Here is a 13925-nt window from a genome sequence, read left to right on the forward strand (position 1 = left end):
AAATCAAGACCTAGTGAAAAAACAAAGAGATTTTAGGCATTGCTGGGTGGCTTCCTGCTACAAGTAATAAGTGCAAGCTTGTTCGATGATATGACCCCAGCTACTTATCAGTTGGATTTACTTTGAAGGATGAAAACCATGACCAGTACCTCAGTGCTCTGTTTTCTATGGACCATTATCCAGTCATTCAGTGAAGCCTTTCCTACTCCAATATCACCTTAATACAAAGCACAGCCTTTTAAATAGACCTCCTTTTTTTTAAAGGAGGAAGATAAGTGAACGGTAAGACATCCAAAAAACAACATATCTCACTGGCATTTATGTGAAGGCCCTAGAAGCATCATATCATGTAAGCTTGAGGATTGCTCAAACTGGAAAACCTCTCATACAGTTACTGAGACTTCTGTGTTATCTGTGGCAAGAGATTCTGTCATAGATTCTTAAGGATAAAGCTTCAGAACAACTTGATGTTTCTTTAGTTAAGTGTGTCAAGAAGAATTCAAGACATGGTGTCACAAGTAAAGAAAAAGCTCATAAAATGTGTAAAATGAAGTTCAATGCATAGACTAAAATACTGACATTACAGTTTTTTTCCAGTTTCTTTTTGCATATAAGATCTGAATCAGAAATGAGAATTGAACAGTTCTTCTTCGAGTGCTTGCTCATGTCCATTCCACTATAAGTGTGTGCACGGTTACCTGTAACTTTTTTCCCCTTAGCAGGCCCCATAGGGCCGGCTCCGGCACCCCCTGGAGCCCCACGCACATACTGCGGTATATGAGGCGCTGCCGGCTCTACGCCCCCTCAGTTCCTTCTTTTCACCCGTGATGGTTGCTGGAACTAGCCGTGTTTGCAATTGCAAGTACTATTCCCCTTGTTTGGACATGTTGTTCTGTTTTTAGTTTTATAGGTAATTAAGTGGTTGTTTAATAGTGTAGTTAGAGATAAGGTAGTCCCGGCTGGGACTTTGTGTGGCTGGGAGATGCCCCGGTCACCGGGCTTCAAGCTGTGTACCTCCTACAGGAAAGCCTTCCCGCTCAGCGACATCCCCTCCACCCCCTCCCACAACAGCTGCCTTAAGTGCTTGGGGGAAGCCCACCGAAAGGATAAATGTAAAATCTGCAAGGCTTTCAAATCGAGGACTCAAAAAGACAGAGAAATCTGGTTGAAAGCCCTGCTGATGGAGGCAGCGCTCTGCCTGGCCTCTGAGCCGACCCGCTCCGTCTTAGTACTGAGTGTGGCATCGGTACAGAGCACATCATCAGTGCCGTCGGCACAGTCTATGACTCAGCACCACGCTGCTTCCCCGGCAAAGAAGAAGCAGCAGTGTGCGGAACACGGACACTTCCCCATGTCAGCGGTATGGGTGGAGTCAAGTACCGAGATGCACCGAGCTCGGCCTGTAGAGACCCTTTCTCTGGTGCCTACATCTCTGGTTAGGAAACCTCCCCTGACTCCTGGGCGTGGGAAAGCACCTCTATCTCTGCTAACGCCATCAATGCCAGAGGCTTTTCAGGCAGTAAGAGCCTTATTGGCCTTGCCTCCACTGCCTCCATCCTCTGCTGAGGGAGAAGGGGCTGGTGCCACAGGGGAAACCTGCATTGGGTCCCCCTGAATGGTGGAGGAGATCCCCAGTATGGGAAGGGGGGGATCTCCCACAAGACTGTCACCTAGGGTGTAGCATAGCCACTCCTCTAGCAGTCGCTTCTGGTCAGCAGCGTCGAGCCAGCTTGCTCCGACATGGAATGTGGAGTCTCTCTCCTAATGCCAATGTCGATCCCCAGCACCAGAGACAGCTCAATCTAGGAGGTTGAGGTCCACCCAGCAACGCTCAGACAGCTCCCGTTCCCACTCCCCAGCACTGAAGCGGCGTAGAACCCGGTCATTAGAGGAGGTCCCAGCACCACTGAGTTTGCCTGCACCGAGGCAGTGCAGAACCTGGTCGTCGGAGTCTGGCTCAGTACCGAGGAGTTTGAGATGGCGCTGAACTCGGTCACTGAAGGCCACTACAGAGCTGCAAGACAAGCAGCTCTGGAAATTGTCGGTGCCGAGGCGATGCACCGGAACTTCTAGCTCCTTGGAGCACAACCCTGCTTGTCGGTACCATATGCAGTGATGCAGGCATTCCTTGTCGTCCTCCAGGTTGGAGGCATTGAGGGGGCATTCTCCGGTAAGGTGGAGAGCCCGTGACCCGGAACACTGCTCCCCTGCCCAGACACAGTACTACAGGACCAGGGCCTCGGAATCCGATGCTGCTTCAGGGTCGTCTGGAAGGGTAGTCCATTGGGTGAGCCAACGTTCCCATAAGGTGCTAGAGCCCCCGGCATAGTTAACCCCCGGCTGGCCCCAAGGACAGTGGCCACCTCAATGGCCTTATTGGGTCCCATGGGGTCTCCAGGTGGGACCGGGGCCCCAATCAATCAAATCTTCGGGGATGCAGTCTGTGCCTCCGGAACCAGAGAAGGCCCATCGGCATCACTCCTTGGTTGAGGAGTCAGACCTGCATGAAGGAATGTCAGCGTGTACCACATTTCGCCAGGAGGGGGCACACCCGCAGGCTGCACCCCTGCAATTCTCCTCATCTGACAAGGCAGTCTCCCAGAACCATTCTGTGCCCCTGGATGACTTCAGGGCGCACCAGGAGCTGCTCAAGAGGGTTGCCTCTAACTTGGGGCTGGAGGTGGAGGAACTAAAAGAGGCCGCAGATAGCCTCTTTAGTGTGCTAGCAGCGGCTGCCCCAGCTCAAGTGGTCCTCCCAGTCCACAAAGGAGTCCTTAAAATTGTGATGGCCCTGTGGCAAACCCCTTCCTCAGTCACCCCGATATCAAAGATGGCTGAGAAGAAGTGTTACGTCCTGGCCAAGGGATTTGAGTATTTGTTTACTCATCCCACCCTTGGGACCCTGGGGGTTGATGCTGCAAACCAGTGGGATAGGCAGGGTCAGCCAGGGTCAGCTCCCAAGAACAAAGATGATAAGCTGGACTTGTTTGGGAGAAAAATTTATTGAATGACAACCTGCAATTTAGGATTGCCAACCAGCAGGCTCTCCTTGGCAGGTATAATTTCAACCTCTGGGACTCCCTCAGATGGTTCGCTAAGGCCCTACCCCAGGACTGGGCTGCAGACTTTAACACTATCATGGAGAAGGGTACCACAGTAGCTAGAGCAGCGCTCCAGGCATCCTCGGATGTGGCTGACTCAGCGGGCAGGGCTATAGCCTCTGCCATTTGCATGCGAAGGTGTTTGTATTAGCTTTGAATGTGTGTAATGATTGATTTTGTGGATGAGTTATGGCTGTCAAGAAAAGCCTATTTAGCTGACTTTGTTTTTTTGCATCTCAAGGAACTGAATGCAGTTTAAAGGGACTAAAAACTATGTCCTCCTTAACGTTCATGACAAAACAAGGGAAATGATAAACAAATTGCAGTGTATAGCACAAAGAAGAGAGAAGGGAAATTGCTAATCACTCCCAACTTTGGAAAAATTCTCCATTGAAAATTCATCCTGACCTCATTGTTGACATAAAAGAACACTGCCTAAATTTGGTCACCAAGCTTAAAAAATATTTTCCCGACAATGTTAAACTAGTTGGATCAGGAACCCATTTTCAATAGAAGATAGCTTCTCTGTAAAGTGAAAAGAAAAGCTGATTGGCCTATTATGGGATGGTGGACTTGAGCTCAAATTCAACAAAATGCAGCTCAGCAATTTTTGGTTGAGAAGGAGAGAAAAGCTTAGCCTGATATCGGACAGAGCTTTGACATTTTTTATGTCCTTAAATACTACGTATCTCTGCAAGACTAGGGTGGGTTTTTTTTGGTTTTATTTAGTTCGTTATTTGGAGGGGTTTTTTTTTGCTTTTGCTCTCATCAGCATTAAAAACAAGCATAGCATGAACCTCAGTGTTGAACCGGACATTTGGCTGAAGCTCACCAATATCTCACCTGTCATAAAGCAACTATGTTCTCTGAAGCAAGCATATCCTTCTCACTAATGTCACACTTTTAGTTTTTCTCCAAGAGCTAGTCAAAATGTGTGGGTTGGTTGTTTTTTGGGTTTTGTTGTTGTTTTGTTTTGGTTTTTTGGGTGTTTTTTGGGTGTGTTTTTTTTTTTTTTTTGATAAAAAGGTAAGTTGTGAACTTGGTTCATTTTCAGTAATAAACTGGATAAGAATTTTTAATTTAAATTTGACAAATTAACAAGTCAAGCCATTGATACAGTTCGGTGGCATACCAAAATATATCAAGACCTCATTTATAACTATTTCTCTTGTGATTTGAGTAATACAAAAGACTACTAATAATGGCTATTTTACAGTGAATCAAAAAACACAATTTAAAAACCTGAGATATTTACAAATGGTATTAGAATCAAACATTTTAGGATTCCATAGTAAAATAAATGTGTAAGAGTACAGAAATACTAAAGTTAAACCTAAGGCCTAAAATGTGCATAAAAATAAGACGTTTACATGTGGTACTTCAAATGTCGGTGGGCCGGGGGGAGTTTAAAAAGAAGTAGTACATGAATTAATAAAGTTTAGGAACCACTGAGCAAGAGTGTTTTGTCAAGGGTGGGTACCAAAGTTTAGCAGCTGGGGGAGAGATCAAAGGTAGGAGGTGGCTTTAACAGCTGCTGAGGTGGAACTGGTTTGACAAGGTTTTACCAAGTATTCGGTAATTGTAGACTGGGCATTTGTAATGGCAGCAGGGGGAAACTAGAGGTGGGAGGGTGAGGGATGGAGGATCAGAGGATTTGTTACAGAAAGCACTAGATAACTGCAAGGATCCGTGGTGCTTGTAGAGGTAACTATTAGGAGAGGGAGCAGGAATGGATTTAGGTTAGGGCACACTAGGCAAGAGGTTCACAAGTATTTAAACAGGTAAGAAAAAAGGTGAGTCACTTATCAAGTGATAGGAGGAAGCCAGTGCAAATCCTGGAAAACAGCTGAAATATGCTTCCTTTGGGAAGTTTTTTCTGAGTAAGCAGAAAAACAGTAAGCTGCGCAGAAGGAGCATGTAGAGATCATTCCAGCAATCCAATCTGGAAGTGATAAAAGCTATGGGTCTTGCTACAAATAGTAAGAACTTCTACCCAAGTGCACATGAAAAGAAACATGCTTTTTAGTGCCGTTCTCATAATGATCCAATAATCCCTAGATTATGAAACTTGATAGCAAAAAGAGGACAAAACTAGTAGCAGGGGATAAAACTAATTCCATCATTTCCTCTGCTTGTTTTCTTCTCCAACCTACTAGCCTCACTTGCAACTAATCTGGATCAAGATTGTCAACTAGCTCTCACCCAGTCCCAAATCTCTGATAGGCAATCAGAGCCAAATTATTAAATCATATGAGTCCAGTGATATAGTGACATGCAACCCTATTTTGTCAAACAATATAGATTCGTGAGACCCAACATTTTGTAGAAAAGTGTCAGGTTCAAGTAGCTTCCAGGGAACCACAGGCAGGGTTCTGATGAATTCCTGCCATCTGGCTTGGCAAGCTGCTGGGGAGCCTAAGCTTCCAGAGTGTGTAATTCCAGAACAGCCTTGCCATGTGAATTGACCTAGGGACCCATAGGGCTTCCAGGGTCTGCAACTCTGGGAGAACCGCACCATGTGGCTGCCCTGAAGCTGGGGACTCTGGGCTTCCAGGGTCAGTGACTTGGGGCAGTCTGCACCATAGAATTCTCCAAGTCCAGGGACCTGTAGGGCTTTCAGGTTTCAGCCTCAGCACCAGAAGCCTAGGTGCCAGCTGCCCAGAGAGTCAGCTGGTCTAGGAGTCTGGAAGCCCTAGGTCAACAGCCTTGGGCGTAGTCCACATGGTAAGTAGAAGCTGCAGAGGGAAGCCTTGGTAGCTAACTGATATTTACATAATTTTTGTTCATGTCACAGCCCAGCACTGAATAGCAGTGGTGAAACACATTCATTTCAGAAACACCATATCAGTGTTACCTAACTTTTTTAATTTCTGAGGCCAGACATAGACCAAATGATGTCCCAGATGAGGAGAGTCTTAAGTACCCCCTCCCTCCTTTTGCTAAACTTTTGAATACCTTATTTTTTATTTCATTTGTAGCCAATGTAATGACTTTTATGTGCAATTTACATGCATAGTTTATCCTTGTCATATAAGGTGATAAATTTGCACACTAGGATCCAGGAGGTTAGTAGAAAAATGAATCCTCATATGGAATAACTGAAACACTTTACTTCAAACATTCTATTTTCCATTTTGTTGCCAACAACAAAAACAGCCCCCTGAGCCCGGCATCCCCCAAGTCCGGAATCTCAGGCAGTCGCCTAGATCACCTGCCCCTAAATATGATCCTATGGCCAGTTCTACTGCTGATACCATAGCTCAAACAATCTCAAACTGTGTCCTCTAACAGTCACCCCCACTTTCCCCATTCTATGTTTTGGTTAACAGAATTACCCCTTCTGGTAACCCCACATGTAAGAGCTCAGAGTAGATGAACAATTGCCCTGTATAATTTGCTGGGCACTCTTAGAGGAAAGAGATGGGAGCCAGTTAATCATAATTGATCAGATGTGGATGCTGGGAGTGATAAACAATCAGCACTTTGTGGACAATGGTATCAAAGGTTGCTGAAAGAACAAAAAAATCAACATGAACACTTGATTTTTGTCTATTGCCAGAAGAAGATCAGTAAGTATCATTATAGATGAATACATTCTCCCATGGTACTTGCATTTCAGTTTGCCATGGTGTGCATCAGCTTGTCTGTACAGCTCTAAGAGATGGTGGCATACTGAGGGAATGAAATGCCTGTCTTTAGTTAACACAGATGTCTCTACCACTGCTGAATCCTTTCATAATAAGGAAGATTTCTTTTTCAGATTCTTGTATTACCACTGCCCCTATACAATGTGTTTGTGGCTTTTTAGAACAGTGGAACTCATAGATTCCTCTTACGTTTTAGTGTAAAAGAGTCTGCTCTCTAAACATGCTACATTATTTATCCTCTTTGATATCCTTTAACAATATGTAACATTCTAACTGGGTTTCAAAGCAAAAGATTAATTAATTTATTTACGTATACTAATAAACATTTCAAAAGAATTGAAGTAATATGTCCAGGAAACAAATACTATCTATGATTAATCTGACATAGGCTAAAGTTACCAAATACCAAGTTGTTATGAATAAACCCTCCCACAGGACTTCTATATTTACAAAGGTGTGCAACCTGCTCCTTCTTACAGGAGGATCATATCTTCATTTGTTTTGTGAAGTGCCTGAGATGGTTTGGGCCACTCAAAATAATTGTACCTAATTTACAGACTTTCCTCTCAATTATTTTCTGAGGTGAAAATCACCTTGCAGAATTTATGTACTCCCAAAGTCCTCCACTCCTCCTTGCCAAGAGCTTGCCTTCTGAACTAAAAGCCCAAATCCAGCCTCCAGTATGCTAGCTGTCTTTACCCCCAACTGCTTTCCCAAGCAATCTGTTCCAGCTGTCTGTCAATTCCAGCTGTCTGTCAAAAACTCAGCCCAAAAGATTTCAGCAGTGTATTCTGGAGACTTGTAACAACAACCTCTGCCCATCACCTTTAGAATATCTTGGACCTGTAGAGCACATCTTAATGACAAATGGTGTTTTACTGGGATTGGTTGGTTGGCATTTCTCTATGGAAAAACTCCCAGGGCTGATGGGAAAATTTGTGCAGCCATATTTGGCAATGGATTTAACCAGTCTGAATCAAAACTGGCCCATTCAGCAGTCCAATTCTTGATCCAACTAAATGTAAAGCTTAAAGTTTAGATGGGTTCCAACAGGAGACGTTCCTTATGCTTAGTGGCAGGATGAGAAGTTGAACCTTAATACTTGCCTGTTTTGAAAAAGTTGTGGGTGTCCAGCAGTCATCAACAGTCCTTCTGCCCAGCCTTGGTTATGCAGCAGGTTAATATGTTACAATGCACAGTGAGGCTTTCCTGACAAAAGAGCCCACAGAGCATGTGAAATGGGAAATCAGAATCCTGCTGGGGCCTGTGATATTATCAAGGGAAGGCATCACAAGGAGTCAGGATCCTGTTTGAAAAGTTCCAGAGGGGTAGCTGTGTTAGTCTGTATATCTATCCTGTTTGTTTCAGAGATATTTTGGGGGATCAGGGTTACAACATACTTTGGAGAGTGAATGAGCAATTGGACTGTCCAACTGAAAGTGGAAGGGAATATCTAGACATGTTTTTTTGGGATATTTATGGAGTAGAAGGGAGATAATCTCAATCTATGGCCAGGAAAATTAGAGGAGTGTGTGTTTGGATTATTGACCCATATGAGATGAGTGGAATATAGTTTGTAGATATGTAATTAAAGTACGTATGAAGAGGGTTTGTGGTCCCTCTGGTAAATGCAGACATAATATTGCAGTAGAGTTGTTAGGTAGAGCTGATTGAAAGATTCTCACTGAAATTTCAAATTTTTAAATGTTTCAACCAGTTCTGTTAGGAGTAAAGGGATGGTTTGTGGATAGGCACATGTTAGAGTTAAAGCTGTTTGTGGAATCCTAACTATGAAACTCCTGATTTATTTTTTTTCATTTTTAAATACTTTCCCCCCTTTTGTAATGGATTTGTATTTACAATATTACATCTATCTTTAAAAGGTTTACATGCAGGAATATTAGTGTGCTTAAAGAAATTAATGTTACTATTCTATCCTTGTCCACCAGACCATTAACTAGTGTTAGAAATAAAAAACAGGGACCTGACCTTTTGTCCTTCAGAACAAAAAATAAAAAACTAATAAGACAGGAGCAAGAAACTGGCTGGGGAAAAATTAAACAGCTGAAGGATAAACTGTTATGAAGGGTTTTCATGGTATTCTGCCTGTGGTGAGGTGGAAAATATTAGAAAAAGGGTGGCAAACTGAAGCAATCAAACAGCAGATCAGATGGGCAGCAGCATCCTCTTTTATGTAACATAAGGAAGATTGACAAATTTAAGTGATTAAACTGAGAAGCGGAAGGAAGTAGGATTTGCTGTGCTGTCCAAATCCAACAGGCATTTCTAGAGACTTTTCCTGAATTCACTCATTTCAGATTGATGAACATGGGGTTAATTGCATGTTATAAAGGAGTTGACGATTAACTAGTTAGCCCAGCAGGTGTGTCAGACCGTTATCTATTGAACATACATTCTGTGAGGCAGGAGGTGCATCTGGGACATCCTGATACTGTATGGCTTTCAATGGCAGTCAGGGATTAAGGACTTTTGATCAAAAAAGGCATCCGTTCACTGCTTGGGGCCATTAATCTCTGTTCCCTTCCATCCAATTCCTGAGGCAGCCTCATCTTACTCTTATTCCCTTTTCCCCCAACGGCCTCTATTGTCCTTCTTTGGAAAAGGGATGATTTTTCATTTACCCCCTGAAAAGCCACTGTCAATTGGATATCTTTTTCTTGCCAGTGAGAATATAAGTGAGCCCCTTGGAGTGTGCCAAGTTATCCCTCCAAGGCTAACGCTATTGGGTGAGGGTCTTTCTAGTTCTATGGGAGGAAACAGGAAAAGTGAAATCCCAAAGAAATACTTCTGCAGCACAGAAGAGAGAAGTTTACAGTTAGGCTTCGTGAAAGACTTACGTTACTAGGGTCTATGCTAACAAACTTTTTGCAGCCATGCCGCCTTGCAGGGCTGAACTGATGTGCACAGCCAGCCCTGGCAATATCAGATTGTCCTATTTAGAGTCATAAGATTCACACCAAATTAAACATTTAATGAAAATATAAATACTGGTTTATGGAGCATCTACTGGTAGATTAACTTAAAATGTGTGGCCCAGATCCTCAGAGGTACTTGGGCACCTGACTCCCATTGATTTCCCAACTATTTCTTTTGTTCCAATGTACATTTTTAGTTTCTACCTTTTTGTCTAATCATCTGCAGTCTCCACTCACTGTACATATCTACATGCACCTGCCCCTTCATGTACACTTGTCCCTTCAGTATTACCAGCTCTCACGATTTTATCATGAGCTATATTACTGGAATCAGTGATTACATGAAATTCTCAGGCCATTTTAGGGATCAGCCCATCACATAAATGCCCTGCTGCCCAGCACCACAATCTGACTACCAGCTTGGGCTGTGATTATATCAGATCTCACCTTTTCATGTACCACATGCTGGGGAACAACATGAGGACCCCAGATCCATGCAGGTTGCTACGCTGACCACATAACCATGGTCTAGACCAGTGTTTATCAAGTGGTGGGTCCTGAACCACCAGTAGACTGCAGGAAGGCTCTTGATGGGCCATGGTGTCCTAAGCAAACATACATTTATCCTGGCCTGTTGGGGGAAAGAGGCCCTGGGGGATGAGTTGGCGAGCAAGCCCATCCCTAACTCACCCCACAGCAGCAGTTTCTGTCCTGCTGAGCTGGGCCCAGCTCCCCAGTCCAGGCAGTGCAATGTGGAGCACTGGATTACAGCACCACTCAGGTTGGGCCCAGCCACCCTCTGTCACGGCAGATGGGTGGTTGAGCCAACCTGAGTGGTGCTGTGATCCTGGTTGCAACTGCCATAACATGGAGCTGGGCCTAGCCTTACAGGACAGGAGTCACCGCTGTGAGGTGAATGTGGAGCAGTCTCTCCCTCCACCCCTGGAACCTCTACTCTGCACTGGGCCAGGAGTAGGGTTGTGGTGCTGGGGTGAAGAGTGCACATACCTAATGGCAAGATGCCAAAAAAAATGACTGCAGTTGGTGGATTGTCTTGATAAAAAGTTTTGGACACGGGGGTCTAGACTGGTCAGTACTTGGAGCCACAAGAGCAAGAGTGCTTCAAGAAGTGGTATTTTTATCACTGAACTAATGCCCCAGTGTAGTATTAGGATGCACTAGCTTCCGGAAGTGTGTGAAATTGCATATCAAACTGAGCTCTGGTTTTGTCTGGTAATTAAAAATGACAAAAGTAGGCATGTTACCTTCAGTGTCCTCTTGGCCAAAATTCCTATTGTAATAACTGGCTTCAGCTAACCTAAAGATCTTTCTCTTCTCCCCCCGCCATTTCAGTTGTTTAAATTGTCCTTCAGTTCCTGCCCTAAACTGCTGGGTGGTGGTACACTCCTAAACAGATTTCCTATTTTATCGTAGATGTGGTTGCATTTCAATGGGCGGTGCAGCAACAGCTGAATATTCAAGTGTTTATGAAGGGAATTCTTTGGGATCTTTTAGAATGAAAGGTGCTATAGCAATGTAGGATATTAATTGTTACTTAATAAAAACACCCAAATGCATTGTTCAGAAGATAAAGAGCAACTATAAAATATTTTGTGACTAATTTACATTTCCAAAATTTTAAAAACTAATTAATTACATTTCAATTGAATCCTATAAGACTCTCAAAGTCCAGTGAATGGGCCTTCGGAAAGGTGATGCCAATTAATTGCCAACAATAATTGTCATTTCATAATCATGTTCATATCTAATTTGCTCCTGCCAACTTGTTAAAATGCCAATTACACATCTCCTTTTTAATGTGTTAATAAAAAGAGCAATCATGCATTTGCCTTTATAATTTCTGAGTTAATTATACAGCAGCTTGAGGTATGCCTTCTGTACTTAACAGCCATGCTGAGCTCTTTGAAGAGTCCAGTGGATGGCAAATTAATATACATTAACTACCTCGTTATAGTGAAATAAAATACTTACTTGGAACACTTTAATCTAAAACTTCTTAGGGATGTTCAATGAAAAGAGATCTGAAGTGACACTGGAGCTACAGAGAGTATATTAAAGAGCAATTCAGTTCTTTTGCCTTACCCCTCTCTGCATGGGGGAGGTGAGGATGAAGATAACTCCCTGTCTGTTTAAAAAAATAAGTTTTCTACTGGTTGTCAGCGGGAGGCTCCCATGTGGTGGTTTAGAGACCAATACTTTCTTGGGTAAAAAGTACAGAATTAAATTCTTCTGAAATGGGTTGGTGGCAGTAAAGCCCAGGAAACTCATGCAAATCTGGCCACTCTTTTTGGTAGAACAAGGGCAGTGCTCCACCATCCCGTGGCACCTGGTTGAATTCACAGAGATTAAAGAGGATAGAAAAGATTTATGAGGACATACAGTTCTTACCTTAGGCCCCAATCACACTAAGCATGTCCTGCAGTAACACAACACACATAAGATCCAGAGGAACCTGAATAAATTCTTAATTTCCAGCATCTGGGTAAATTAACTAAACTCCAAATATCTTGGCATTTGTATTTACATTTATGGATTTGTATTATGTCTCCAGGGAGCCATTTGTGGGGCTAAAGTAATAGGAGCTTCCCTTCTGCTAGTATTTCCACCATCCAGGAACTGAGAAGTCCAGAAGAAAAAGATCTCCTATTTTGACCCCACAAATCCCCAGGTATGGCGGCTTCTTGTTTTTCCTTATATAGAGTATTATGGTTTGGGTCCTGGTGGTCCTAGAGACTGCAGGCCAGATTCTCCACTGATATAAAGTTAATGGAGCTATTCTAACTTCAACTGAGGTGAAACTGTACCCCCTCCCCCCATTCCCTCTGTCTTTGTGTCACCACAGTTAAGACAATCTTAATGTCCTTCTTGTTAAGTCCCCATATTTGAACAGTGGGGGGCCTGGACCCAGGCTGTTTTTCTCACTGGGGGGCCTCCTCAACCCTGAGATTTGCTTCATTTGCCAAAATACATGTAGCTAACGAAATGGGGAATGGAAATATTTAATTAAATGAACAGCATGACAAAGCCCCTGCACCCAAGCTCCCACAAGAAATTTGACCTATTTCATTATAATTGATGCCGTCTGGTGTATTGACACCTTTTTAAATTGAGATGGTTTTAAACTGAAATGTAGCACCCTCTTATCCTCACTCCACAAAGGGGATTTCATTACCCAGGCCTCTCTCTAATGGTCTTACAACAACGCATACTTTACAGACCTCTCATCCAGAGACTGGAAGGAAAAAAAAGTTTTCTTCCCCTCACCAGTCCTCTCTAAATACACGAAAGACCTCTGTTGCATAATGCAGGGATTATCATATTGTTAGGGTTGGGCAAGTTGTGGCAAATTAGTTAATCCTGCGATATGCTATATGAAGGATGTGCTCTGCTGAATTTGGAATAGCTGGAGTTTCAAGCTAGATATATTGGACTGTAAGATGTTTTCAGAAGAACTTATTTTGTACCATTTGTGATACGACCCATGCCCAGGGTTGCCAACTTGATAATGCCAAGGTCAGGGCAGGTTGCAAAAGGAGAGCAGATTCTCTCCACGCTGGTGGGTGACACTGAAGCCGGCTTCCCAACCAGCCACAAACTGCTTCTGATTATCCCACACTGGATATCAAGAAGCCAGTCCACAAATGCCCACAGCCCCCTTTACTGCATTTCAGCTCCAGGCTCCCAAATCGGCACTAGGTCCAGCAAAGAGACTAGTTATTAGAATTCGGTGCTCTTTACTAAAAAGGTTCCCTCTGACCCCAAAGGGCCAGCCACAGCACCAGACCAATATAAGTTTGGACCTTACCTAAAATATCACGCTGCCAGCCAATCCTTTAGTATCTTAAACTAAAGGTTCATTGTACAAAGGAAGAAATAAACGATGAGAGAAATGTTAAAAGTTTAAAGTAAATCACAGATATACAAATGATTAAAAGTCCATATACTTGAGGTTTCTGGAAGAAATGTGGATTTGCAGGCTTGTGTAGTTCTCTCTGGTTCACATCCAATATCTGGATGGGTCTGAGTCCTTCGGTTCAGTTGCAAGATGAATTGGTCCAGAGATAGGTGTATGTCTGCAGACTGGACAGGAACAAAGAGAAAATGGTTTCTCTGGCTTGATCTTATAAATCCCCTCCTCCGGCCATGCGGCCTGTGGGCGGTCACAAGACCCAAAATGGAGTCCATAGTCACATGGGCCAATCCTGGTGACTCCTCCGGTG

The 13925-nt window shown here is 43.6% G+C and overlaps 1 long non-coding RNA gene across 1 annotated transcript in view; it reads left to right on the forward strand.

Annotated features, from left to right (window-relative positions):
- LOC137159656 (uncharacterized) overlaps nucleotides 1–13925 on the forward strand; it is a 133892-nt gene that overhangs the window by 18900 nt on the left and 101067 nt on the right. Inside the window, exon 2 of the long non-coding RNA XR_010921688.1 lies at nucleotides 12257–12373. This is a non-coding gene — a long non-coding RNA (uncharacterized lncRNA). The remainder of the gene's footprint in view (nucleotides 1–12256; nucleotides 12374–13925) is intronic.

Source organism: Emydura macquarii, unplaced genomic scaffold (assembly GCF_026122565.2).
Source record: "Emydura macquarii macquarii isolate MOO-44397 ecotype Brisbane River unplaced genomic scaffold, CSIRO-AGI_Emac_v2 contig_1876, whole genome shotgun sequence".
NCBI classification, from domain to species: Eukaryota; Metazoa; Chordata; order Testudines; family Chelidae; genus Emydura; species Emydura macquarii.